Source organism: Sorex fumeus, unplaced genomic scaffold (genome assembly GCF_029834395.1).
Source record: "Sorex fumeus unplaced genomic scaffold, SorFum_2.1 ptg000018l, whole genome shotgun sequence".
Classification (NCBI taxonomy): Eukaryota; Metazoa; Chordata; class Mammalia; order Eulipotyphla; family Soricidae; genus Sorex; species Sorex fumeus.
Genome location: NW_026606075.1, coordinates 10,579,712 through 10,605,820, shown reverse-complemented (window position 1 = coordinate 10,605,820; position 26,109 = coordinate 10,579,712). Strand labels below are relative to the sequence as shown.

Below are 26,109 nucleotides of genomic sequence, written 5' to 3'. Positions count from 1 at the left end.
GCTGAGCAAAGACCTTTCCTTATATGAATAATAGAAAATGTTTCATCTAAGGACATAATGGTATAATTTAATACATGCATAGTCTCACACAGTTTGCTCAGGTTTTGGAAAGGAGTATTCCAAGTCTCAGGGAAGTTGATTAAATAAAAATAAACCACGCTGCTAAACTCACTGATCAGTTCTGATCTTCCTGTAGGACATAATCAAATCTTTCTTTGAAAATTTTCTTTGAAAGCTACCAAAGCTTAGGAAAATATGGAAAACATTATGTTTAAACACCTTTTGTTTATATATCATATATACCTTCGTTTTTTTTCTCAGGAAATTTGTGTAGAAGTCATTTTTATTTTGCTATAATCCTGAGTATTCTATATGTCAAAAACAGTAACAACAGTTCTCACACTGGAGATGTTACTGGTGCCCGCTTGAGCAAATTGATGAACAGGAGGACAGTCCTACAGTGACACAGATAATCCTGAGTACATTCATGTCACAGGTACAAAAAAACAACTTGGAACTTACGTTGGCAAATGGGCATATGTATCTGCAGGTTATTTGAATGACAGAGCACAATTCCAACATTTTCTGCATGCCATATAAAATAAAGCTGATAGTTTTTCATAAGTACTTTTTATTCTAGTGAAGAAAACTTTTTGATGTTGTAGACATAAAAAACTGGGTAAAGAAGTGGTTAGTTCAAGATTACAAAGCAGACCTGTGATGCAACTTTGATAAGAATCCGTATAGCACATTCCACAAGACTCACAATCTCTTTCTTAAGTCTATATGTAACTTCTAAATATTTTTAATTTAAAAACATTTTCTGTTTACTTTTATTGTTAAGTAATAGTTTACAAGATTATTTATGGTTCTGAACACAGGGATCAGTTCCGGTGGGGCTCTGGAGACCTTTTGTGGTACAGAAATTGAACCCTAATATGCCCTGCACAAGGAAGGATTGAACCCTAACATACTCTCTGCAAGGTAGAGCCTTACAACTCTGCTGTCTCTCTGATTCCCATGACAACTTCACACTTGTTCTAAATATTTGTTATACCACAGCACACCTAAGTATCAATGTCCCCCCAATACAGTATTTTGGACCTCTTCCCTCTTAATTCTTCCTCCCATTTTCTGATAACCTCAGTTCTGCAGTCACAATATAACAGCTGGTTTTTACTACATTCTCTTCCTTTATTTCTCTATATCCCACATAGGAGTAAAATCGTTTCATGTGTCTTTCCATTCTGACTTTGCTTGAGATGACTCCTTCAGTTTCATTCATCTTAGGGAAAAAGAGGAGATTCTTTTTTTCTTATAGCTGAGTAGCATTCTATTGTGTGCCTTCTTTACTCAGAGATACAATAAATAATATATCAATGAAAATTATTTTAATGGAAATACTGAAATTCCACATTTAGATTGAAGGAGGGATATAAGAGAAAGTAGAAAAGAAAATAAAAAGAGCCAAACCCTTAGCTCTACAAATTTCAGAGATAAGAAAAACCTTTACTTGAGACAGATGCAGATTAGTGTTTATGCTAACAAGGATAAAGAGTTTATTATTGTTTTAATACTGAAAGGTAAATTGGTCTCCATTCAGCTGCTATTTTAACCCCCTGTTTTGAAGACAATCCAGCCATTTTAGAACAAACCAAAAGGAGGAAAGGTAAAAACAGAACTTTCTATTTAGAAGAGAGGTCCAGAATGATTACCCATTGGACATTATTGTATTGCCTCTTGATTAAAAATAAGACTTTGTGAGGTTTTCTTGGCAAACTGAAATAGTGAAAGTGCTGAAAGTTCTATTATGTTTAGAATATTCAAAATCGACTTTAGGAGGCGGGGAATTCATTGGTGTGTTTCCCATTTGTCTTAAGCTACCAGAATTTTTAAGATTTTCTATAACAGCATTTTAAAAGGGCAGTTCCCAAACTTTCCATAGCTTTCCAGACTGTTAGGTACCTTTTTGGTGAGGTCTTTTGTTTTCTTGAATTAACACAGGACTGAAATTGACTACACATTGTTAAATCTTTGTTTGAGACATAGTAAAAGTCCTTGTAGTTTATCTGACACAGTACAGTTTATCTTTTTCCATTTGTCATTCCTCATAAAAGATATCGAACAGAATTTTTGTGACTTTGACCAGCACAAAACCTTAGCTGACAAACTCAAGGCTGAAAATGCAGACAGCGGAAATGGGAACACTTCAACCCTGCCCCTCTGGCAAGAATGGCTTCCCTTTAGACAATCTGGTCAGGTTCTTTATAGACCCAAAGGGAGGTATATGTGCTGGGCATTGCATTTATGTTTCTCCTGACCTACCTGCTCCTTAGAGCTACATTCTAAGACTGCTGCTGTGTAAAACCTTTCAGAACGATGCATCATTGATCTAGCCATAATCACACCGATCTGTTGGCTTTTCACTAAACTTTACTTAAGTGAAAACTAACCGTCTCTTTCCTGCTTGGGGTTATGATTGACGGTATGTATTTTGAATGGTGTAAAGATATTGGCCGAGTGACTAGAGCTCAGCTTTTTAAAATGCCATTAAAAGAAGATAAGAAAAATGTCTCCCCTTAACCACTAGGAGAAAGATAAAAGAAAATGATGTTCACACTGTGTTGGCAATGTTGATCCTTTGGAATCTTCTTGGGGAACATTACAACAGTTTTAAAATGAATGTTCTCTTTCTCTGTTCCAAACTTTATCTTTCCCAAATGATGCTTATTGAAACAAAAATTTTACAAGGGTAAGTTTTAATTCATTGAGGAAAATTTTAAATTATGTTATATTTATTTGAGAGTTCCTTAACTGTTTTGATTTCCTGATTAACCAACATGCAAATTCCCACCTGAGACAGAGAACGAGAATAGATGAATAAGAAAAATAGAAAACAAGGGGTAACGAGAATATGGAAAACTGAGTAAGGTTAAGATTGCCAGAAGATATGGTCAGGATGTCTAGCACAGAAGATTACAAGTTTATCTCTCATGATCCCCTCCCAAATCACTTAGCATCTGTAGGGCTTATATACAAATGTAGAAGCTTCACACACGCTTTAAGTAACAAGTCAGAAATGCATGACAACTAATCTGTGTTAACTATCTTTTATGTAGGCAGTAATGATTTCAAATGCCACATTTTCCTATATGTATAGCATAATTTTATGACACAAATTTAAGTGGCTAAAGCAGTTATGATCTTCAGTCATTTCTCCCAGGATACTACATATATGTATATAATACTTCTATAGCCAATAAAAACATGTTAATTATGGATAATGGGAATGGATTCTTATCATCCAGTTGCTCAGCACTCTTCCACCTTCCAAAATAAAATTTGTAAATATGACAGTGAATACAGAGCTAATAAAAGGGGACATGTGTGCTAACCCAAATTATTAGTGCACCCATCTAGCCAGCAACACTAATGTTTTTTCCATTTTCCATGGAATATCTTTTATGCGGAAACACACATGCATGCATGCATGTTTATGTGCACACACATATACATAAGAATAACCATGATCATTGGTTAACATTTATAGTCTTGGCTTCTTTCCACATGTTATCCTAGCTCTAAATTGGTAACAAAAACTAGAGTAGTTAAAACATGTTAAAAAAAAGTGTTAAAACCTGTTTTAAAATGACTTGGTTTTATTTACATTGTTCTCTAGATCTTTTATAATTTTTGTTTTATTATAAAAAATCACTATAAAATGGTGTCTGAGTATAAAAGTACTCTACTGTGCAAGTATAAGCAGATGAGTCTTTACTATTGTCTCCATATGAATTTAATAAATATGCTAAAGAAGATGCAGGAATCAAAACAATGACTCCAATCCCTTGACTCAAAGGATTTTTTTTTAGCAATAAATAAGTCTTTTAATTTGTTGAAATTGAATATATGAAATAATCAGTGTGGATTTTGTTAAGGGAAATGTTTAATCCCATAATTCAAGAAAGCATATCTGACATCATAAAAAATTAACATCTTATTTAAAGGTCTTTATTAAAAAAAAGAACTTGATGATTATTTATAGTTATGCACTTATTTTTTTCCCATTTTTCTAGTGTTCCAGATACAGAATTTAATGTTGATACTATTAATTCTTTGGCTTGGTAAAAGGTTCGTTTTATGACTTCTAGAATGGCTATGATTCTCAAATCAGGTTACCAGATATTACTAAATTAGGCAATAACATGATCTATTTAGCATTAATGTGAAGTAATGCCCTTCTTAATTTATAGTATCTATTTGAGATGGTGCTTCTGGGACATATTACTGTCATGAGTATAAGAGATAAGGAATATGAAGCAATTTGTCTCAAGGAAACTTCTACATGATCCTCCATGCAAAGAAAGCTGATGCTTAGCAGTGTGTTATGAAAACTTTAAGTAGTGAGAGACAGATCTAGACATATGTTTGGATACTGCATGTATTGGGGAAAAATGACATTGACTAAACACATATTAGCTCACTATATACAACATATAAAATTTATGTTAAAAATGTAGCACTGTAGCACTGTCCTCCCATTGTTCATTGATTTGCTTGTGTGGGCCCAGTAGCGTCTCCATTGTGAGACTTGTTACTGAGTTTGGCATATCGAATACATCATGGGTAGCTTGCCAGGCTTTGCCATGCTGGTAAGATATTTTCGGTAGCTTGCTGGGCTCTCCGAGAGGGGCAGAGGAATCGAACCCGAGTTGGCCACATGCAAGGCAAATGACCTACCCGCTGTACTATCGCTCCAGCCTGTTAAAAATGTAAGTGGTTTTAATGGGAATTAACAAAAACTATGTAGTTTTAGAAGCAGTTGCATTTATGAACCTTATTAGTTGCTGTACAAGCTGATGATTAATACCAACGGTTCCTTGTGAATTATTATTGATGCAAAATATCAATTTGATAGTGATTATAACTTGGCAGAAGGAGCAGTGGATCTGGTTGTCCCAGGTCAGTGTGTCTTGTTGGAAAAAGCACTGGAGACTCTCCTGCATTGTGCACTCAGACTCAGATGGAATGGGGAGGGAGAGGACAGTGAAGACTTCATTCCTGTAGCTTCAGTTCTCACACTTCAGGCAGGTGACGCTGTTGCTGAGCTGCCCCTCAAACAAGAAGCACGATGGAGGACTCGCTGGCCAGCATCTTTCTGCAGCACCTTGGAAAAGAGCTTTTTTCATGCCGTCTCCACTGATACTTTTTCAGCGCGTCATGGAGTTCATTCAGGACATAAATCAAGAACTCCTGCACATCCTGCTGCGTCTTTTTCATAAACTCCGGGTAGAAGCTGCCCAGGGCTGATCGGAAGACTTCGTGTGAGACTCATTCGGAGTCTTTCAGCCACATGTCTGTCATCACGTAGACAAAGGCAGTGGCAGTCCTTCTGGAGTGCGGTGATGTACTTCGGGACAGGAAGCATTCCACCAGCTGTGAAATACTGCACAGGCTCTTCAGGATGGCGTTCATGTTCCATGTGTTGCCCAGTTTGCGTAGGCCCATCTCCCCCTGGGAAAGCTTCTGGTGGTCTTCTGCCTCAACTGTGGGCAGAGAGTTGCTTGTGGTCTGCGCATTCCCTGCTTGAAATCGCCTAGTTGTTACTCAGATGCCCTGCAAAGAGCAGAGCAATGGCTAGAGTCAATTTTGAGAAAGGCAATCCCAGCAGCAGGGCAGACCTCCACTACCTTCGCTACCCAGCCACCACCACGCTCCAGGACGCTTGCCAGACACTCGGCTGATAGAGTCACGCACAAGCGAAGCCCCATAGAACCAGGGAAGTGGAACTCTATGACCTTGAACTCCAGGCTCGATGGACTCAGGAACAGAGATCCTCTGCCTGCTCCCAGCAGCCTGGCAGACCTCCACTACCTCCACTACCCAGACTCCGCCATGCTCCAGGATGCTTTCTGGATGGTGCAGCAGCAAAGCGGTCATGCAACTCATCATCCAACACTTAATGCAAGATTACTGCACCATATTTGATGAGGTTCAAATATGGTTTGAACCATGGGAACACATACAAGGACGATTAGAGGCCACCAAAAAAAGTCTCTATCCCTCTCAGAGAGCCTGGCAAGCTACTGAGAGTGTCCCACCTGCACTGCAAAGCCTGGCAAGCTATCCATGGTGTATTCAATATGCCAAACCCAGTAAATACAATGAATCTCATTACCCTGACCCTGAAAGAGCCACCAATACAGCAGTGTTAAGAAGGATGAGGATGGAGAGGCTGATAAAATCTCAGGGCCGAACTAGACTGCCAAAACAAAGGACAAAAATGACTGTCTGTACTTTCAATGCACGTACACACAGGCATCGTATACATCCATCGAGCACCTGATGGTGCAAGCACAAAAGATCAAGTATGACATCATTGGCCTGACCTAGAGGAGAAGGCATCAATCACATCACGCGGTTTTTGACACTGGGGAAGAACTGTTCCTTGGAACATACGATAAAACTGGCATTGGTGGTGTTGGTGTCCTTGTCCACACGAAGTTGGCCATAAAAATTGATTGATTCGAATGTCTAACAACCCCAATCGGATGATTACACTTGAATAGATGTGGCTCACTGTGGCAGTTTCTATCTTCTTTGTCTATGCACAAACATCCAATTAAGATGAAGAAGAAATTGAGAAGTTGTACATGGAACTGGAGAAGTTCTATAAAGAAGACCACACCTTCTACAAGATCATTGTAGGTGATTTTAATGCCAAGATAGAGCCGAGATCAGCCAAAGAACTCCACATCAGGACCCCTGGCCTAGAATGAAATGAACAGGGTGAGAGACTGTCTGAGTTCATCATGTCGACCAAGACCATCCATGGTAACTCACAATTCCAGAAGGCCGAATCTAAACATTGGACATGGGAGTCTCCCTGTGGATGGTTCGAGAACAAAATTGGCCACATCATATTCAATCGACTGTCTTGCTTCACTGATGTTGCTGTTGTCCCAAAAATCCAAATGGGATTGGACCACTGTCTTCTTCGTGCAAAGTTCTACTTCACAGAGTGGGGAGAAAGAGCTGCAAAGTTTAAGAAGAGAACTCCCAGAACGACCACCAACTGGGAGCTCTTTGGCACTATTGCGGCAACATGGGAAGATGGCATCATTGACAACATTGACAAGGAATATGATCGACTTGGTCAGCACCTCCATGATTGTGCGAAGAACGCCGAGAGAGAGATAGCCACAAAGAGACTCCTGTCTTCAAAAGTTCTTGAGCTCATTCACCAACGTGTCTTGGTACAATCCTCAGGCAACCGCAAACAAACGTAGGAGCTTGCAAAGAGTGCAGAGAAGCAATAAAGGAAGACCTTAAAGAGAGAAAAGCAGCAAAGCTGGCAGAAGTGGCAGAAGTTGGGAAAAGCATTCACAACACTCACCTGTCCTTCGCCAACTACAAGACCAAGATGACCACCCTCTGACGTCCTGATGGATCTATCACATCTTCCAGAAGGGCAATAGAGAAAATTATTCATGAATTCTACTCTGATCTCTTCAATAGCCATGTCCACCTGCTCACATACCAAATTCCGCAGAATGTATGTCATTCCCAACGTTCTCCCTTCTGAAATCTGACACGCCATTTCATTGGTAGAGAAGTGATCAGCACCTGGCCCAGACAAGGTCAGACCCAAAGACCTGAAGAACATGCCATCAGTACTCATCAATACACTGGCTCGGCTCTTCACACGCTACCTGTCTGAATGCAAATTTCCATCCCAATGGAAAACCAGCAGGACTGTACTACTGTACAGGAAGGGAGACATCCACGACATTGGCAACTATCACCCGATCTGCCTGTTGTCTGTCGTCTACAAGCTGTTCACTCGAGTCATCTTGAATAGGATTGGTAGAACACTAGATGAAGGACAACCATGCAAGCAAGTCAGTTTCCAAAAAGGATTCAGCAAAATCAACCACATCCACACGATAACCAAGCTCATTGAGGTTTCTCGGGAGTTCAAGAAGTCGCTCTGTCTAATGTTTATTGATTTAAATGTCTTTGATTCTTTTGAGAATAAAGTGTTCATCAAGTCCCTAGCCATACAGGACATTCAAACTTAATACATCAGGATCCTCTGTGAGCTGTATTGCGGATTCACTACCAGGATCTCACCATTCTATAGGGAGGTGATCATTGACGTCAAGAGAGGGTTTCGGCAGGGTGATACCATTTTACCGAAACTCTTCAATGCCACCCTCGAGAACGTCATGCGACAACTGGAATGGGAAGGCATGGGAGTGAAGATAGACAGTCAGTATCTACACCACCTCTGCTTTGCTGATGATATCATTCTAATAACACCAAACATCAAACAAGCTGCACAAATACTGGCAGACTTCGATCGTGAGTGTGGAAAGGTCCAACTACAGCTGAATCTCACAAAGACAATGTTTATAAGAAACAGTCTCGTTCCTGCCATTCCATTCGCTCTCAATGGAATGAACATCTCTGAATACAACAGTTATGTGTACCTACGTCGAGAATTCAACATGACAAATGACTTGGCACCTGAGTTGCGCAGGAGGAAGGGAGTGGCTTGGAACGCCTTCAAGAGCGTCAAAGAAATAGCTAAGAGGACGAAGAAACTCTGGCTCCGGGCACATCTCTTCGATTCCACTATTCTTCCTGCATTAACATATGCCTCAGAGACCTGGGCCCTACGAAAACAGGATGAGAACGTTATTCAGGTCTCCCAAAGAAGAATTGAAAGAGCTATGCTTGGAGTATCACACTTCACTCAAAAGAGAGAAAGAATCTGGAGTTCTGACCTCTGTCAATGATCAAGAATCAGGGATGCTGTCTCATTTGCCAAGGCATCGAAAATCAGATGGGCTGGACGCGTAATAAGATTTGGAGATGACCGCTGGACTAGAGCCATTACCAACTGGATTCCACGGAACATCAAAAGATCGTGTATCTGCCCAACTATGAGATGGTCAGACTTCTTCATCAATACCCAGAACGATCAGTTTGAGGCTGTTTGTGTTTCTAGAATGAGCAGATGCCATTGGGGTACACTAGCTCGCGTCAGGGATGAATGGAGACTTTATGGGCACCCGCTTGATCAAATTGACAACTAACGGGATGTGAAGTGATCAAGTGATCAAGCTATAACTTGGCAAGAGGGCCCAATATATGATTGCATATTAGCTAATGTTTGGTTCATAGGATAAGAGTGTGACAATTTATTTTTGGAATTGTGATTAATGACTTATTTTTGACATGAGCATATATTTGGTATTTATTTATTTATTTATTTGCTTTTTGGATCACACCTGGCGATGCTCAGGGGTTACGCCTAGCTTTGTATTCAGGAATCACACCTGGTGGTGCTCGGGGGACCATATGGGATGCTGGGAATCGAACCCGGGTTGACCGCGTGCAAGACAAATGCCCTAACCGCAGTGCTATTGCTCCAGCCCCTGAGCATATATTTTTTAAATAGAATTACAGACACAAAGTCATTCATTGTTGTTTCAAATAGACAATGTTCCAACACCAATCTCTTAACCACTGTCCACATTCCTCAACCAATATTCCCAGATCTTTGCTGCCCCTTCCCCATCCTGTGCCAATGGGAATCACTTCTCTCCTCCATCATTGTTCTAGTGTTCTCTTCCCAATCTTCTAGCCCCACTTAACTGGCAAGCTTCCTACTAAAGACTAGTTCTTTTACCCTTCATTTTTATTGCGTTTGGACCTTTATGTTACCCACCTATGACGTTACCTTATATCCTACATATAAGAGAGATTATTCTGTGTCTTTCTCTTTATGACTGACTGCATTCAATGTGATAGTCTCCAGATTCATCTACATAGCCACAAATTGCACGATTTAATCTTTTTTATGGCTGACTAATATTCCATTGTGTATGTGTAGCATAATTTCTTTATTCAGTCATCTTTTCTTGAGCATTTGGGTTGTTTTCAGATTTTGACTATTGCAAATAGTATTGCAGTGAACTAGGAGTGCAGATGTCTTTTCTATATTGTGCTTTTAGGTTTGTGAAATATATTCCAAGGAGTGGAATTCCTGGGTGATATGGGAGCTCAATTCCTAGTTTTTTGATGATTGATTGTACTGTCTTCCAAAAATGGCTGGACCTGTCCATGACATTTCCACCAGCATGAATGAAGGTTTCTTCTTTGCCACATCCTCGCCAATACTGATTGTTGTTCTTTTTGATGAGTGCTAGTCTTTCTGGTGAGAGGTGATATCTCATTGTTTTGATTTGCCTTTCTCTGATTGACTACCGATACAGAGCATTTTTTTTCATATGACTTTTGGCTATTTGTATTTCTCCTTTGAGGACATTTTTCTTCATCTCTTCCCATTTTCTGATAGGATTGGATTTTTTTTGTACAATAAAGTATTAATATGAACCAGTGATTAATGACCTTCTTTATTTCAGAATGCTTCTCCCCACTCCTCTTTTGCAAGTGGCAATTGTCAGTAGGAACAGTTTTTATTTGCAGAAAGGAATATAAAGGAAATGGAACTAGAGAGAAACATGTATCTAATCAGTTAATTTTTCTAGGACAAAAAATTAGAGAATAAATCAAGATGTTTGTATTAAATATGGTGTATTTAATATGTTGTACACCTTAAACTTATATAAATCAGAGTCACTTTTATTAAAAAATTCTTTGCACCTGTCGGCTTTGAGACATTTTCTTACTAGAGAGTAGAAAAATAAATAATTATCACAATTTTGATTTGCTCGAGCTCGAGCAATTTTGATAATGTACTTTTATGTAAGAATATTTATCAAAGAATGCTATTATTGATTTTAAGTTATTTTGGTTTTATTTAAATATGAAAAGAGTTTTCATTATTAAAGTTATGCTAGTAATGTTGAGTTTGACAACATACACTTTATTTTTTAAAATTATTATTTTTTAATTTTTTATTAGTGAATCACCGTGAGGTACAGTTACAAAATTACGAACTTTTGTGACAACATATATTTTTAAAATGATAGAAAAACTGACTGATCTAGTCAATGACATTATTTTCATAACAATATAATTGCCTAGAATTTTAAATTCCTTTTAATATTCTTTAAATAAAATTTTATGTAAATAGGTATATCATATTAAATTTATTGAAATATACTTTTTATAATTATAAAATATGAATATTTATCCTTGCAATTAAATACACTTTTTAAAAATTAAAAAAATGTGGACCACATCTGGTGGTGCTCAGGGCTCTTGGCTCTGTACTAGGAATCACTCCTGGTGCTATTCCGGGGACCCTAAGGGGTTCCAGGGATCAAAACTGAGATGTTCACATGCAAGGTAAGCATTGTGCCTGCTGTATTATCTTGCCAACCTTTATACAATTATTTCTAAGTAATTGCAAATATTATCACTTAAAAAGCAATGTATCACAATGACGACCCACTATTTTATTTAAAAGAGAATATTACAATGAGTTAATTTAGAAAGGGGCTTTTTATTACACACTGATTTGGTATATATAGATACATAGATATATAAAAGTGCTCTAATATACAAAAAGTCTTGTTCCTTTGAAACATATATAACAATAAACAAGATTTCTAAGTAAAATATACTTTAAGTGGGCAGAGGGGATATTCAGGATCGGCAGTTTAGATGTAGTGGCCAATAAGGGCCATATGAGATGGTGAGAAAATGAGAATTTTTGAATCTTTTTAGAAGTGCAAATCAGTATTTTAAAAAAGGTATTTGTTTTAATATTATACAAATTAATGTAAATGATTGTTGATTAGTTGTGATTAAGTAACTGGAGATTAGTTGTGTTTAAATATCTTGTTAATAAGTTCAATTTTAATAATTGTTAAAAGTATTTGTGGCAGTATTAGACGACATCGTTTTATTAACTTATGATAATGGAGACAGAATTTATAAGTGTTTTAATAGAGTATAAGCATTTTATAAATTATATAGTTATTAGTGTTTAAGGAAAAATAGTATCTTTATTATTAAATTGCTAGCTGCTAGGATATTAGGATATAAGCCTGAATTCCAGGCCATAGTTTTATTTTCTAATTAAAGAAATAGATAATTATGGAAGATAAGAGAAATCCCCAAAGGACATAACCTCTAAGTCACTTGTCATATCCAACTCTAAGATCACCATTTTCTTTAATAGTTTCTGAGGTTTCTCATGACTAGAGTCCCTCAAACCAAAACTCACCTGAAACCTACATGACCAATATATACATAGGTGAAGAAAAGTAGATGTGCAATTTTATTACAAATGTTGTATGTGAAACCTCGTGGTATATGTGTTGCACAAAATTTAATATACATCTTATGAGTAATTGTTTAGCATTTGAAGCTCTTTAGTTGGCAGCACATCCACTAGAATTCACGCCCACTATGGCAATGATAAGCTCTTCAATTATCTTTATCTCACCACCAACAAAGAACTTATTAATTAAGATAATCGACTTTAGAAATGATTACTCATTCGTGAAATAAGTGATGTTAAAGATATGTGAACTGTGTAGAAATGTTATACACTTACCTTTGCCCTTGCAGGAAAAGAGTCCAAGAAACGGATGCTTTGAATAGCCTTTCCTTTCCGTTTGTTTCCAAATCCCTTCTAAATGCTCTTCTAGGTTTGGGACTTTGTATACAGAGGGACTCTGACATGATCCAACTCTAAAGATGGTTGAATTCAACTCGGAGAATATTTGTTTCTGATAATCCTCTCAGACATGGTGCAGTTAGAATACCTAAAAGAAATGGAATGTGATAGTTTGTTGTAACCATGGAAAAGGTTGTATATTAGTACATAATTATTATATTGTGTGACAGAATTTGAACTCAGTCTTGTATGATTGTGGGAGGTAAATACTGACTTCTATTCCTTACCTATTATAGGCCAAAGGTAATTACGAAAAAGAAATCTAATAATTGTGAATGACCCTACTGGTGTCGGTGAGTTCACAATTGTCACAGTTCAAAAGCCCTACTGAAGAAGCAGAGAAACACGTGCCAGTCACATGACACATAGCTGTAATCTCTTTGTCAGGACCAGTGGGATTTCTATATGAGCAGCTCTGGGTCCTGTTTTCTCTCTACTTGGAACTTCCCTGTCCCTGGTTTTCTTGGCTACACCTGAGCTGAACTGAGCCGTGGGAGTGCGCTCCACAGCAGCGTGTGTTCCTTCCTATAGCGCCGAGCTGGAGACCCAGGGACTTTTTCTGCAGAGTGCACATTTATGAGCTGTTTCCTGCCAGCATTTTTGTTTAATAATTCAGTTCCCTATAACCTCAGTAGAAATTTAATCTGTTTCTATCCACAAATAATCACAGCCAAAGATTTTTCCTGGCTGAATCTTAAGCCAAATAATTTTGACTTGGTGCTGAACACTTTGTTCTGGTGCTGACCACTTTTGTCCTTTTATTTTAGATCCACAACCTTGAAGTTATTTGAAAACCTGGATGTTCTGGTTATCCCTTGCCCTAAACTGCCTGGGTGAGTTTGCTTCCATTGTTTGGAAGAAGTTTAAAAAGTTTTCCTCCAAATGTTTCACTGAGGTAACAATTTAAAAGAGTAACTTGGCACCAAAGTACCAATATCTTTCTATCATTGTCAATAGACGATGCCCTGCCCAATGTAGCATAATTTCTGTTGTCAGCATCTGTGATGTGTTTTCTTTGGACATTGTCTATTCCTTTGCTGTATCTCTTGATATACCACATATGATTGAGATAATTCAGCATTTATCTTTCTCCTTTGATGGATAAAGTTGTTTTCTTCAATTGATTTTATGGACCCAGGTCGAACATCAACATCTTTAATTCATTTTGAGTAAACTAGTGTGTATGCTATTAGATAGTGGCACAATTTCGTTCTTGTTGCTATGTGACTAACAAGTATCCCCAACACCATTTGTTGAAGAAATTTTCCTTTACTCACTGTGTGTTCTTGATTCCAGGTATAAATTAACTATCTCTATATCAGAGAGTCTATTTCTGGGCTCTAAATTCTATATCATTGCTCTGCATATATTCTTCTGCCACAGTATTTTGATCACTATAATTTAGTTTAAAGTCAGAGAATACTGTTTGCTTTCTCATTTAGTCATAATTGCTTTTATGATTTTTAAAAAAATTACAAATTCTGAATTTTGGGGGGAGATATTTGGAGCAACACCTGGGAGAGCTCAAAGGCTATTCCTGGCTCTGTGCCCAGGACTTCACTTTGGCAGAACTTGGGGACCATACATGGTACTGGGGATTAAACAGAGATCAGCTGTGTGCAAGGCAAACTTCTTTACTTCTGTCTAGCTCTGTGGGTTATGGAGTATTTGGGATTTAGGTTCCACACAATGTTTAGTAGCGTTTGTTCTATGTACTTAAGGATGTCATTCGAATTTTGATAGGGACTTCACTGAAACTATATAGTGCTTTGGATATGGTGGTCAGTTAAACAATGTTAATACATCCAGTCCTTAAATATAGACTGTATTTTATTTCCTTGTATCTTCTATTTATTTAATAGAAGTTATAGGTGTTGGGAGGAAAGTTTGGGGGCATACCTGGAAGTGCTTCAGGCTACCCCAAAACCTGCGCTCTTGGTGATGTTCTGGGGGATCAAAACAGGATCCAAACACCCTGGTAATTCGCCAGGACAATTCTCATGTAAGGCGAGTACCTTAACCTCTATATTATCTCTGGCCCTATAATGTGATGCGTAATTTTTTTCTTACTGTGCTATCATAGTTTAAATAGTTCTGATATAATTATTTTATAGTTATAGTGCTGCTATGCCCACTACCAATATCAAAATCCTGCCACCATATTCCAGGGGTCTCTTTTCTCGCCCCCCCATTCAGCTCATAATTCTTTTGAATTTATGTTAATCTTAGATGATTCCTTACAGAAACACCCCCAGACCTATGGTCAGTAGATCTAATGTGATCAGAAGATGCTAATGAATGTTTGGGTGGGTGGGTGGCAGGGAGAGACTTGGGAATAGTGGTGGAGGGGTCATGGCATTGTGTTATGGGCATGAACAGCCTGGAATTTATACTGTTGTGGGAAATCATCCCCTTAACAAAAATCTCAGGGTTGGGATAGTCCCCCAGGAAAAAAAGTTTGGGTCGGGACTAGAGTGATAGCACAGTGGGTAGGGCGTTTGCCTTGCACGCAGTCAACATGACCGACACAGATTCGATTCCCAGCACCCCATATGGTCCCCTGAGCACCGCCAGGAGCAATTCCTGAGTGCATGAGCCAGGAGTAACCCCTGAGCATCGCCGGGTGTGACCCCAAAAAAGCAAAAAAAAAGTTTGGGTCTCTTAGGAAAAAAATGATACAGCAAATGTGTGCTCTGGAGAGAATAGAGTAGATAATAGGGTAGCAAAGGTGGGTCCAGAAAAGGATAGAATAAAACAGTTTAGGGTCTTCTGGATGTAGATGGCAACATGAACAAAAATAGAATAGAAAACCACCAGAACTTCCTACTTTAAGGTTACCTGCTGACTGGCTATGTGAATTATCTTAGGCTCTGATCTCTATGTACCCACGGAATTTTGATGTGCTACTAACTGTCCATACTGTCTCTGTCAACTTAAACAATGGCTCACATGCAGAGAGCCAGGGTTCAGGGGAGTGATTTTGTATTGAATAAATGCTCAGCTTGGGAGCTCAACTGAAGACTGCTTAGGCAACTGCGGAGTGTGGACAGTCTGATGTGTTTGTCTCCTTGTGTGTTTGTCTTGTTCTCTGTGACTGACCCACCCCTGCTGGATGGGGGTGGAAGTTGTGAATCCAATTGGCTTTATTGTGATAAATTGCCATGATTTAGCAGTAATATGGTGCTATTATAAAAATAATGTCAATAAATAATAGGATTTCTATTTTTCCTATTTGTTGATGTGGTATTTGCATTAATTGATTTGCATAATATACATTTATCCCTGGAATAAACCCCACATGATCATGGTGTATAAAGGCCCTCCCGTTGATCGTCGATTTGCTCAAGCGGGCCCAGTAACGTCTCCATTGGAGACTTTGTTGTTACTGTGTCTGGCATATCGAATACTCTCGGTAGCTTGCCGGGCTCTCTGAGAGGGGCGGAGGAATCGAACTCGGGTCGGCCATGTTGGCTGCTTGTAAGGCGAATGCCCTACCCGCTGTGCTATCGCTCCAGCCTGTCATGGTGTATAATTTTTTTTAAACAATGGTTCACATGCGGAGAGCCAGGGTTCGGGGGAGTGATTTTTTATTGAATAAATGCTCAGCTTAGGAGTTCAACTGAAGGCTGCTCAGGCAACTGCAGGGTGTGGACAGTCTGGTGTGTTTGTCTCCTTGTGTGTTTTTAAGCAGTTGTAAATGGTCTTTCAAAATTTGGCAGTCTTCAAACATTTTTGGATCTGAGCTTCGTTTAGGGGGAGACTTTTTAAAATTTAAATATTTTTATTAAGATGCCATAATTTACAAAGTAATTTGAAGTTGTTTTAGGTGTAATAAAAGAAACTTCTTATTCTACTCCCTTCAATTTTTTTTTTTTTTGCTTCTCTGTCTTTCTCTTTCCTGTATTCTGGGATTCAGGGTGATTAGGTTATCTCCTCTTTAATACCTTGAATTCCCCTATCCGACTACTCTATATACTGCAGGTGAGATTATCCTACATTTTGGTTTTAGTTTCCTTACTACTGTTAGTTCTGTTCATATTTCTTGTTTCCTCTTGAATCAATCTAGGAAGGTTGTATTATTCTAAATATTTACATATTTCTTCTAGGCTTTCTGATTTAGTGGTGTAAAAAATATCTTATGATCATAATCTCTTATAATTTTTTTATATGTCTGTAGTTTCTGATGGTTGTAATTCTCCCCTTTCATTACTAACTGATTTGTGAGGGTTTTTTCTCTCATTTTTTTTATTCATGGATCTTGTTTAGGACTTGCCAATCTTTTTTATTCTTTCTAGGAAATATCTTTTGGTTTCATTATTGATCCTCAATAAAACCTTAATGAGCCAAATTAAACAGTCTATAAAAATGGTCAAACATGATAATCATGGCCAAGAGGAATTCTTCTATGTATGCAACATGGGTTCAACATGTGCAGTGAAATAAAATTTAATATATGATATCAATAAAGTAAAATACTAATATATAATTATTTTTATAAAATCCAGGATGTATTTATTATAAAAATCAACTAAATGGGAAGAATATTATTCTACATAAATGATATATGACTAACTGATCACTCACATCACAGTTAACAGTTAGAAACTATCATCTTTTGCTTTAAAATCAGACACAAAACAAAAATATCTGCTCTCACAATTACTATCCACCTTTGTACTGGAACTCCTAGACAGAGTAACTGGATATGTAAAAGAACCAGAAGAGATCTAATTTGTAAAAGATGATGTGAAATTATTACAATTTTTAGATCATGACATACATAAAGGTAAAGGTAAAGGCCCTCCTGTTGATCATCGATTTGCTCGAGCGGGCCCAGTAACGTCTCCACTGGAGACTTTGTTGTTACTGTGTCTGGCATATCGAATACTCTCGGTAGCTTGCCGGGCTACATATAAAATATTAAATACTAAACTAAACATTACTAGAATTAATTAACTAATATAGCAAAGTGTCAGGGTTCAGAATCAATATATATGATGGAGAAATAGCTTGATATGCTGAGCCCATGCTTTGCAAGGTGGAGGACCGGGGTTGATCCCCAACGTTGCATGGTACCTGGAAAAACTGGGAGTGATTCCAAAGCACAGATAAAGGAACTGCACCTAAATACTGCTGGGTGTGCTCCCCCCCAGGAAAATAAATATAAAAATTTGGTTATATTTTCTTATAAGCAGATCCAAGAACTGCCCCTAAACACTGCTGGGTGTGCCTTCCACCAGGAAAATCAATATAAAAATTTGGTTGTATTATAAGAAACACACTAAAAAATCTAAAAACATCTTATTTATAATCATAGCTAATAGATTTTCATAGGAATAAAATTTATAAAAGAGGTGACACATTTGTACAAAGAAAAGTATAAGTCACTGTTAAAAAATGACATGAGGACCCGTGGTGATGGATGACGGGCACTGGTGGAGGGATGGGCACTTGATCATTGTATAACTGAAACCCAAGCACAAAATTTGTAAGCCTATAACTGTACCTCATGGTGTTTCACTAATAAAAAAAGAAAAAAAATTAAAAAAGAAGAAAAAAAAAGTTTATAAAAAAAAATGACATGAGATGAAAAGATAATCCATGTTCATGAATTGGATTCATTTGGAACATTGGAAGAACCATTTTAATCCCCAAGAACCAGACAGATTTCAAGCAGTACTTGTTGATAAGTTTCTTTAAGAAAATAAAACTAGGTGCCAGAGAGGTAATAAAGGAGGTAAGGCACTTGTCTTGCATGTGGCTACTTCAGCCATCTCTGATTCAAACCCTGGCACCACATATAGTGCCCCTGAAAACACAGACAGGGCTTCCTCTTCAGCACAAAGCCAGAAATGGTCCCTGAACATCACCTGGTGAGGCCCAAACACTTCTTAGTCCCAAGGAAAAGCAAAATATTTACCTGACATATCATAGTGGCTTAATAAATAGTTGTTTGAATAAACCAGAAGAGCAGTGAAAAAATATAAGTAACTACACTAAAGTTTGTATGTATCATGAAAGACTGAATCAAGTCAGTAGTCAAGATAATTCTCAGGGAAAAAAAGCAGTGCAATTATACTTGAAAAATTCAAAATATTCTACAAAGGTAGAATAATCAAACTAAAGTATTAGACTCAAAGTATACATATACTGGATATGTAAAAGAATGGAACAGAATTTAAGGTTTAGTGTTAAATTCTCACATAAATAGTAGTTAAACTACTATTGATAAAGTGTCAGTAGTATAAAATGGAGAATGAACAGTTTGTTTAATAAATCTTGGTAAAGCCACATGCAAAAGAAAGAAATTAGATTACTATTTCTATACTACACACAAACATTAGCCCATATGGTTAAAAACTTAAATATTAGATACCATAACCCATAAAATACTTGAAAAAACACAGGGAAAACATTTCTTATTATGTTCTAGCTGTAATGATGTATTTTCTTGTCAACAGGAAAACATTAGCAAACATAAATAAATGCAATTCCATCAAACAGGAAAGCTTCTGTGCAGTGAAAGAAACTATCACTAAAACAAAAAGATATCCTACTGAAAGAAAATGTTTGCATACCACTTATCAGACAAAGGGCTTACATCCAAGATGAAAAAGGATCTCTCAAAACTCAACAATAATAAAAATCAGAAATGGGGAAAAGTGCTTAGCAGACATTTCACCAAAGAACACATGAATATGACCAACAGACAAATGAAAAAATGCTCATAATTACTCTCAGGGTAATTTAAGCAGAACAATGGACCTCATTCCTGAACAAAAAATAGCTTACATTAAAAAAAAATTAACAGAAACAAGATCGGTGCTGTTATGGAGAAAAGGGACCCTTATTGTCTGAAATAGTGAATATAAATGGGCTCAGACTTCATAGAAAATCGTACATATATTTCTAAAAGTACTAAACATGGGATTACTCTCTTCAGCAATTCAAATTCTGTTATTTATACAAAGTACAAAAAAACTCTAGTTTGTAAAGACATACACACCTAGGTTATTGCAGCAATATTTCCAATAGCCCCGATATGTAAACAGCTGAAGTGCTCATTGGCATGATACTATTTATTCATTACAAAAGATCAAGTTTTGTAAAAAGACTTTGTCTTTTCCTTTGACAAAGTGTATGTGGATTTGACGGATTTGTGGAAATAAGTCAAAAGAAGAAACACAAATACAGAATGATTCCCTTCTTTGTGGACTAGAGAAACAAAAGATAGGAAGAACAAACCAAGTGGTGAGTCAAAGAACATCTTTGGACTCAGATCACAGAACTGAGGTTAGCAGTTGGGAACGGAATAGGAAAAGAAATGCGGAGAGGGACCAATAGACTATTTTACTTTTAATTAGAATTTTTTAAAAGTTTTTGGTCCATACCCAGTGATACTAAAAGATTTACCTAGTGTGCACTCAGAAATACTCCTGGTGCTGCTCCAGGGACCATATAGGATGGAGAGATCAAATACTGCATGCAAGATAAGCACCCTACCTGCTGTGATCTCCTCCAGTTCCTCAATAGATTATCATGGAGGAATATTAATACTTTTCTGGTGGTTTTTGTGTTGTTAACATATATTTTTTTGAAGTGTGAAATTGTATCCCTAAATTAAGTGCAGTCTTTAAGTTAATGTTACCTTATTAGAAAGTAAATCAGCAAAACGCTTCTGGGATCTTGTATGAATTTTTCATTTCTCTGATTTTTATTTTGTTTATTATTATTTTTTGGTTTTTGGATGATACCCAGTGGTACTTAGAGCTTATTCCTAGCTCTGTGGTGAAGGATAACTCCTGGGTATGCTTAGGGGACCATATGCAGTGCCAGGGATCAAACAGGGGTTGGCTGCATGCAAGGCAAACCTCTTAGTCCTTGTGCTATCTCTCTCTCTCTATGTATATATCCAGTGAATATAAACATATATTACACATGTGTACATACATATATTCATATATGTATATATAACATATGAATGACCACTTTATGAGGTGTGTCTTTTCATTCCAGTGATTCCTTTGCAGCAGAAGCTTTTTAGTCAAATGTAGTCTCATATGTTTATCTTTGTTTCTGTTTAATTGGCCAATGGCATTCAATCACTGTAGATACTCCTAGATTTAATGTTATGAGAGGTTGTAACTATATTTTCCTCAATATAATTTATAGATTTAGGTATAATATGGAGGTTTTTAGCCTACTTTAAATTACTTTTGTACAGGATGTGAGATAGGCTTTTGAGTTCATTTTTTTGGCATGTGACATCAATTTTTCCAGAACCATTTGTGGAAGAGAATTTTATTTCTCCACTTATACTCTTTGTGTCTTTGTTGAAGACCAGCTGTCCATATACTGGAGGGTCTATCTCTGTGCTCTCAATTCTCTTCTGTTGGTCTGAGAGTCTGTCTTTATTCCAGTCCCTCACACTTTTAATTACTACCACTTCATAGTATAACTTAAAGTTGTGGAAAGAGAACCCTCTTATCTTCTTCCTTTCCCCTAGGAATACTCTAGTTATTCAGTGTGTTTTATTACTCCATATTAATTTTCACAGCATTTGAACTAAGCTCTAAGAAATGTCATGGATATGTTTACACAGATTGCATTGAACTTATATAGTTCTTTAGGCATGATTGTTATTTTGACAATATTAATCCTTCCAATCCATTAGTAGGAGATGTTTTTCTACTTCCTTTTCTTTAAGTAGTTATTTAGTAGTTTATTTTTTCTCTTTTCTTTTATTGTTTACATATAGAAATGGCCTGGATTTCTGCATGCTGTTTTTGTTGTCTGACACTTTATTTAATAGTATGGTTAAATGTTAATAAATTTAAATTGTAAATTTATTGATTGAATTTAAAAATAGCTTCTTAGGTATATTTTAGTTGAAAATTTTGCCTCTAAATATTATCTTCTTAAATAACAATATATACAAATATAGAACATGCAATTCGTGATATAATATATAAAAGATGTTTGGTAACCAGGCAATCAGAAATTTACACTGGAATTCATTAGGTGTAAATAGTATATAAACTGATTAATAGTTAGTACGTCAATGATTTTGAAAGTTAACAATATAATTTATTAGTAATTTTTAAATCAAAAGACTTCCCAAGAAGTTGCCTTTTGTGTTCAAAAAAATTTATGCTTTTAAGTTAATTGTCCAAAGACAAAAAATGCCAAAAAAGTATTTATTCATCTAAATGAAACACATGCTTAGCCATTTCTCACAGTTATTCTAAAAAAACATTGCATCTGGACTGAGAATTTTTATTTCATGTTGTACCACTGTGATGTGAATTAATAAAATGGATAAATAATCATTTATTGAAACCCTACTATTAATGAACTAACAAAGACATATAATGTATATGTTTTAAGTGGTCCCAGAACCATTCTTTTTACTGATCTATAAAAAAAATAAGGTGGTTATTTATGTATTTCTTTTAATTTGTAGTATCCTTTTTCCATATTTTTATTCCCACATCCCTCTCATCTGAAGCACCTATGGATTTATCTCATGCCTGTCATTTTTCTTCACATGATTTAAAAATAATTAATTGCAGCACTCAGTGATGATTTATGATTTCTACTGACGTAATTAATGATACACATCAATTTTCCTTCTTAATTGAAGGAGTGAATCACCACAAACTTTTCATCAAATATGGTGAAAGGGCATGTTGTTGTTCAGTAACCTTTGGAAATCTTAAGTGGAACTTTATAATCTACCAATTTTCAAAAAAATTTCTTTTCACAGGAGATAAAGTTATAGACATCATGTTAAAACTGTCAGGGAAGATTTTATTTAGAGATTTAGACAATTACTTTAAGTAAGTTAGGAATCAAAGTACAAGTGGCTAGAAGCTAGGCACTAACTGTAATATGGCCAAAAAAAATGACAACAAACGAAAACCTAACATTCTATACATATAAAGTTTAAAATATTTTGTTATTAATTAATTTCAAAAACTCAAGTCCTTCATTTTAATGATTTAAATTTTGTACAGCCATATAACATGGATAAGTATCCAAATGACAAAATATAAGAGCAAAGAAATCTATCTTACTTAATGAACTGTGAAAATAGATTAAGGAACATCTAATCTTTATAAAATATATTTTATTCATATTACTTCCTTGTACATTTTGTTGGAATTTAGCATTTAATTTGACATTTAACAAAGCAGTAGTTAACTATTACTCTATACTCTGCCTAGGAAGAGGAATTTATAGGGACTCAATATATGAGAAGTTTTAAATTATAATATTTTTCAAAAAAAATTAACAGTGTGCGCCTCAAGTGTTACAAACTTGATTTGAGCATTTTATGGTACTCCAGTCAGCTGCCTATTAAAAGTGTGATCAGGTAGTTTAGACTGTGACTAGCTGTGTCAACAGAAGGAAAGTGGAGGATTAGTCTCTATGGCAACGACAAAGTATCCCTGTTTGTAGACAGACAAATTCTGCTACATCTGAAACTGATTGACAGGTCTATTCCTTTGCAACTGACCCATAGAAATTAGCAAGTAAAAGTTATTATACTGGGTTGTATTGAAGGGTTCTCAATATCTTAAAGTGCTCTTGTAAGTTTTTCTGCAGCATTTGCATGAGAAACCAGGCAAGAATTGTTCTGCGGTTTATATCTATGGTTTGATAGATTCTTTGTGGGGGAGTATTGCTGGTGAGAATAACTTAATTTTCAGTTCTCTGTATGACAGAATTGTTGGAGCATGGATTGAGAGGCAAACACACATCAAAGACCCAAAGATGAATAATATGCCACATTTCAAAATCACAAAACCCTATAAGAATATTATAAATGAATGTAGTTTTGAAAGTGCTCTCGTGAAAAAAAAGTTCCCAATAAGGAAAATTGTTATAGGAAAAATAATATATTTTTATTTAAATTATTACAAGAAAGACTAGTATAAAATATTTTAAAATAATTTTACCTGCTTCTTAGAACAAGAACATTTAACTTTGCAAAGAAAATATTTTTCTTTTTAGTTCAGCACTTATAATTAACTGAAATGTCATAAAACAAAAACGTTTGCCTTTATTTTATCATTGGCATATGCTTTATTTTGAAGAGGAAAAAAGTTTCTTCCTGAAACTTGGTCTTATATTATATATGACCAGTAAGCCATTTTAAAACATGGTAGCCTGTCCTTAGCTATGTATAATAATGTGTATTATATTGTGTAATGTGTATTTATTATTTAGTACAACAGAATATACTTGAAACAAACTTTAATCATACTAAATACTGTCAAATAGGTTAAAATAAAAATTTTTATTCATACTTTTTTTTTCTCTTGAGCTGTCAGCTCTAAGCATCTTTGACTAATTTATGTTATTTATTTCTTGGGATTTTTTTTCCCCAAACACATCTTTCTTTGTTTTATACCTTTTTGATTTAATTTCATTTATGAAGTAAAACCTCAAATGCATATAAAATGAAACAAAAATCCATTTGGACAATAAAGCCATAGCAAAAAGGGGACTTATGAGTTAAGGAATCACTTTTGGTTGATGAAGTTTGAGGCAAAGTTGAATAAATTTGAATGTACATATTGTTACCATTTTCTATTGAATATAATCAAAAAGAAAAACTAGGAAGAAATGTAGGTCTTATTTTTGAAGAACTATTCTTTATCATATGTGTATGTATATATGTTTACGTATATATACAGAGAATGTAAGTCCTTAGCTTCAATATTTCTCAGCTTTAGCTTGTGATACAGAAGTGAGGTCTCATTGAATTGATGAATTGTTGCAATATTTTACCTTTTCATTTTTGCTTTGAGAGAGCTATAACAGCGTGCTATTTACTGGGAATTGATATTTTATATTTTAAATTCATATAGACATATTGTAGTATCTTCTTGTTTTTAGAATGAGAATTATCTGATAGACCTGTTCTGAAGGCACAAAACATGTCAATAAAATAGTTTATGTAACAGTGTTACACAATTTTGAGTGTTAATTACATATATAAGGAAATTCCATTTTTTCTAAACTTTATGCTAATATTATTTCTTGAAAATAAATGACTTGGTGCCATTAATATTAGTGCAGTGTTTGTACTAGAGTTAGTTCTGGGTTCCTAAAGAGGACATGGCACTTCATATGAAGGTGATTGAATCAGAGACTTTAGAACTGTTGACAGCTGAGACAGCTAATTATTATTTTCAAAGGGAGACCCCATTAGGAAGAAAATTCATGATTCTGTTCCTACCTTCTTTTCTACAAAGAGAGAATGTTCATCTTCAAAGTTTTCCTTAGTATACCATATGATCAGTTTAAAAGTCAAAGCATAAAGATTTGCTAACAGAATATTCAGATAGTAATATTCTCAGTGAAAATTAAGTCTAAAAATTTTTAGTCTAAAAATGTTTTTAAAGAAGAAGACCTAAAATTTGAAAGTAGGCAGATAAGGCAGCATTAAATTATGTGATTCTCACTTATGCCAGATGCTGCTTGAGGAATTCCTTGGTTTCTCATTAACATGGAGCAGTCCCTTTAGACTTCACACATAGTGGCCACTCACAAGCACATGCACATTCATGCAAATACTCCGAACAATCAACTGCATGCTTCCAACTGTACAAGTTCCAACAGAGGATTTTCAAAATACAATTCATTTCAAGTGGACGAGGTGCCATTAAAAAGCTGTCATTCCTTTCCAAGCTTTGATGTACTTGGAGTGAATGTCTTTAATGAACTTGGCTAATTGTTTTGTGATGTCCTTTCTGAGTTGATTCAAAATCCATTTAGAAAGCCACTACTATGACATGAGCAAAATTAAGAAACTTCTTTCCAGGTGAAATGAAGATGATGAAAAATGTTAAATTTTTTGAAGATGCTTTTGTGTGCTTGATGTTTGCTCTTATACAGCATCCGCTTAAGCGGTCACACAGATATTTATATTTCTAGTTATTTTTCACTTGTGTTTCTTTAACTTTTTCAAACAGAAATAAATTTATTGCTATGTCTTAGTATGTGGAGGGATCTTTAATTTGCTTTCTGTTTTTCTTTTTATTATCATTTATTGAATCCACACATGGTCATGTATTGAGTTCTGTGATTAGGTAACTTTGGTAGGTCTTGACTTTCCAGTTATGGTTCAGGATTAGAAAGGACTGATGGACTGGTTTTAGATCACTATGGTTTTGTTCAGAAGTTCTTTAGAACTTTGACATTTTTCTAGCAAATCAAAAACATGACACAACCTAAGAGACTTAGCTATATAAAAATGTGGATTTTCTATACTAAAAATTCATTTTTTATTCAAAATTAGCTGCATAATAGAGCTCAAAATTTTGTATTTATGTTATGTGTCTTATTTTTCTTTTAACCTATGTATTTATCTTACTTTTTTTCTTTCTCTTTCTATATATGACTCACTTTTTTTACATGTAGTAAATATGTCTAGGTAA

At 35.8% G+C, this 26,109-nt stretch overlaps 1 pseudogene; it reads right to left on the bottom strand.

The window, feature by feature from the left end:
• Nucleotides 1-4,802: 4,802 nt before the first annotated feature.
• LOC130021646 (putative ubiquitin carboxyl-terminal hydrolase 50) lies at nucleotides 4,803-12,666 on the bottom strand (annotated as a pseudogene).
• Between the last annotated feature and the right edge of the window lie 13,443 nt (nucleotides 12,667-26,109).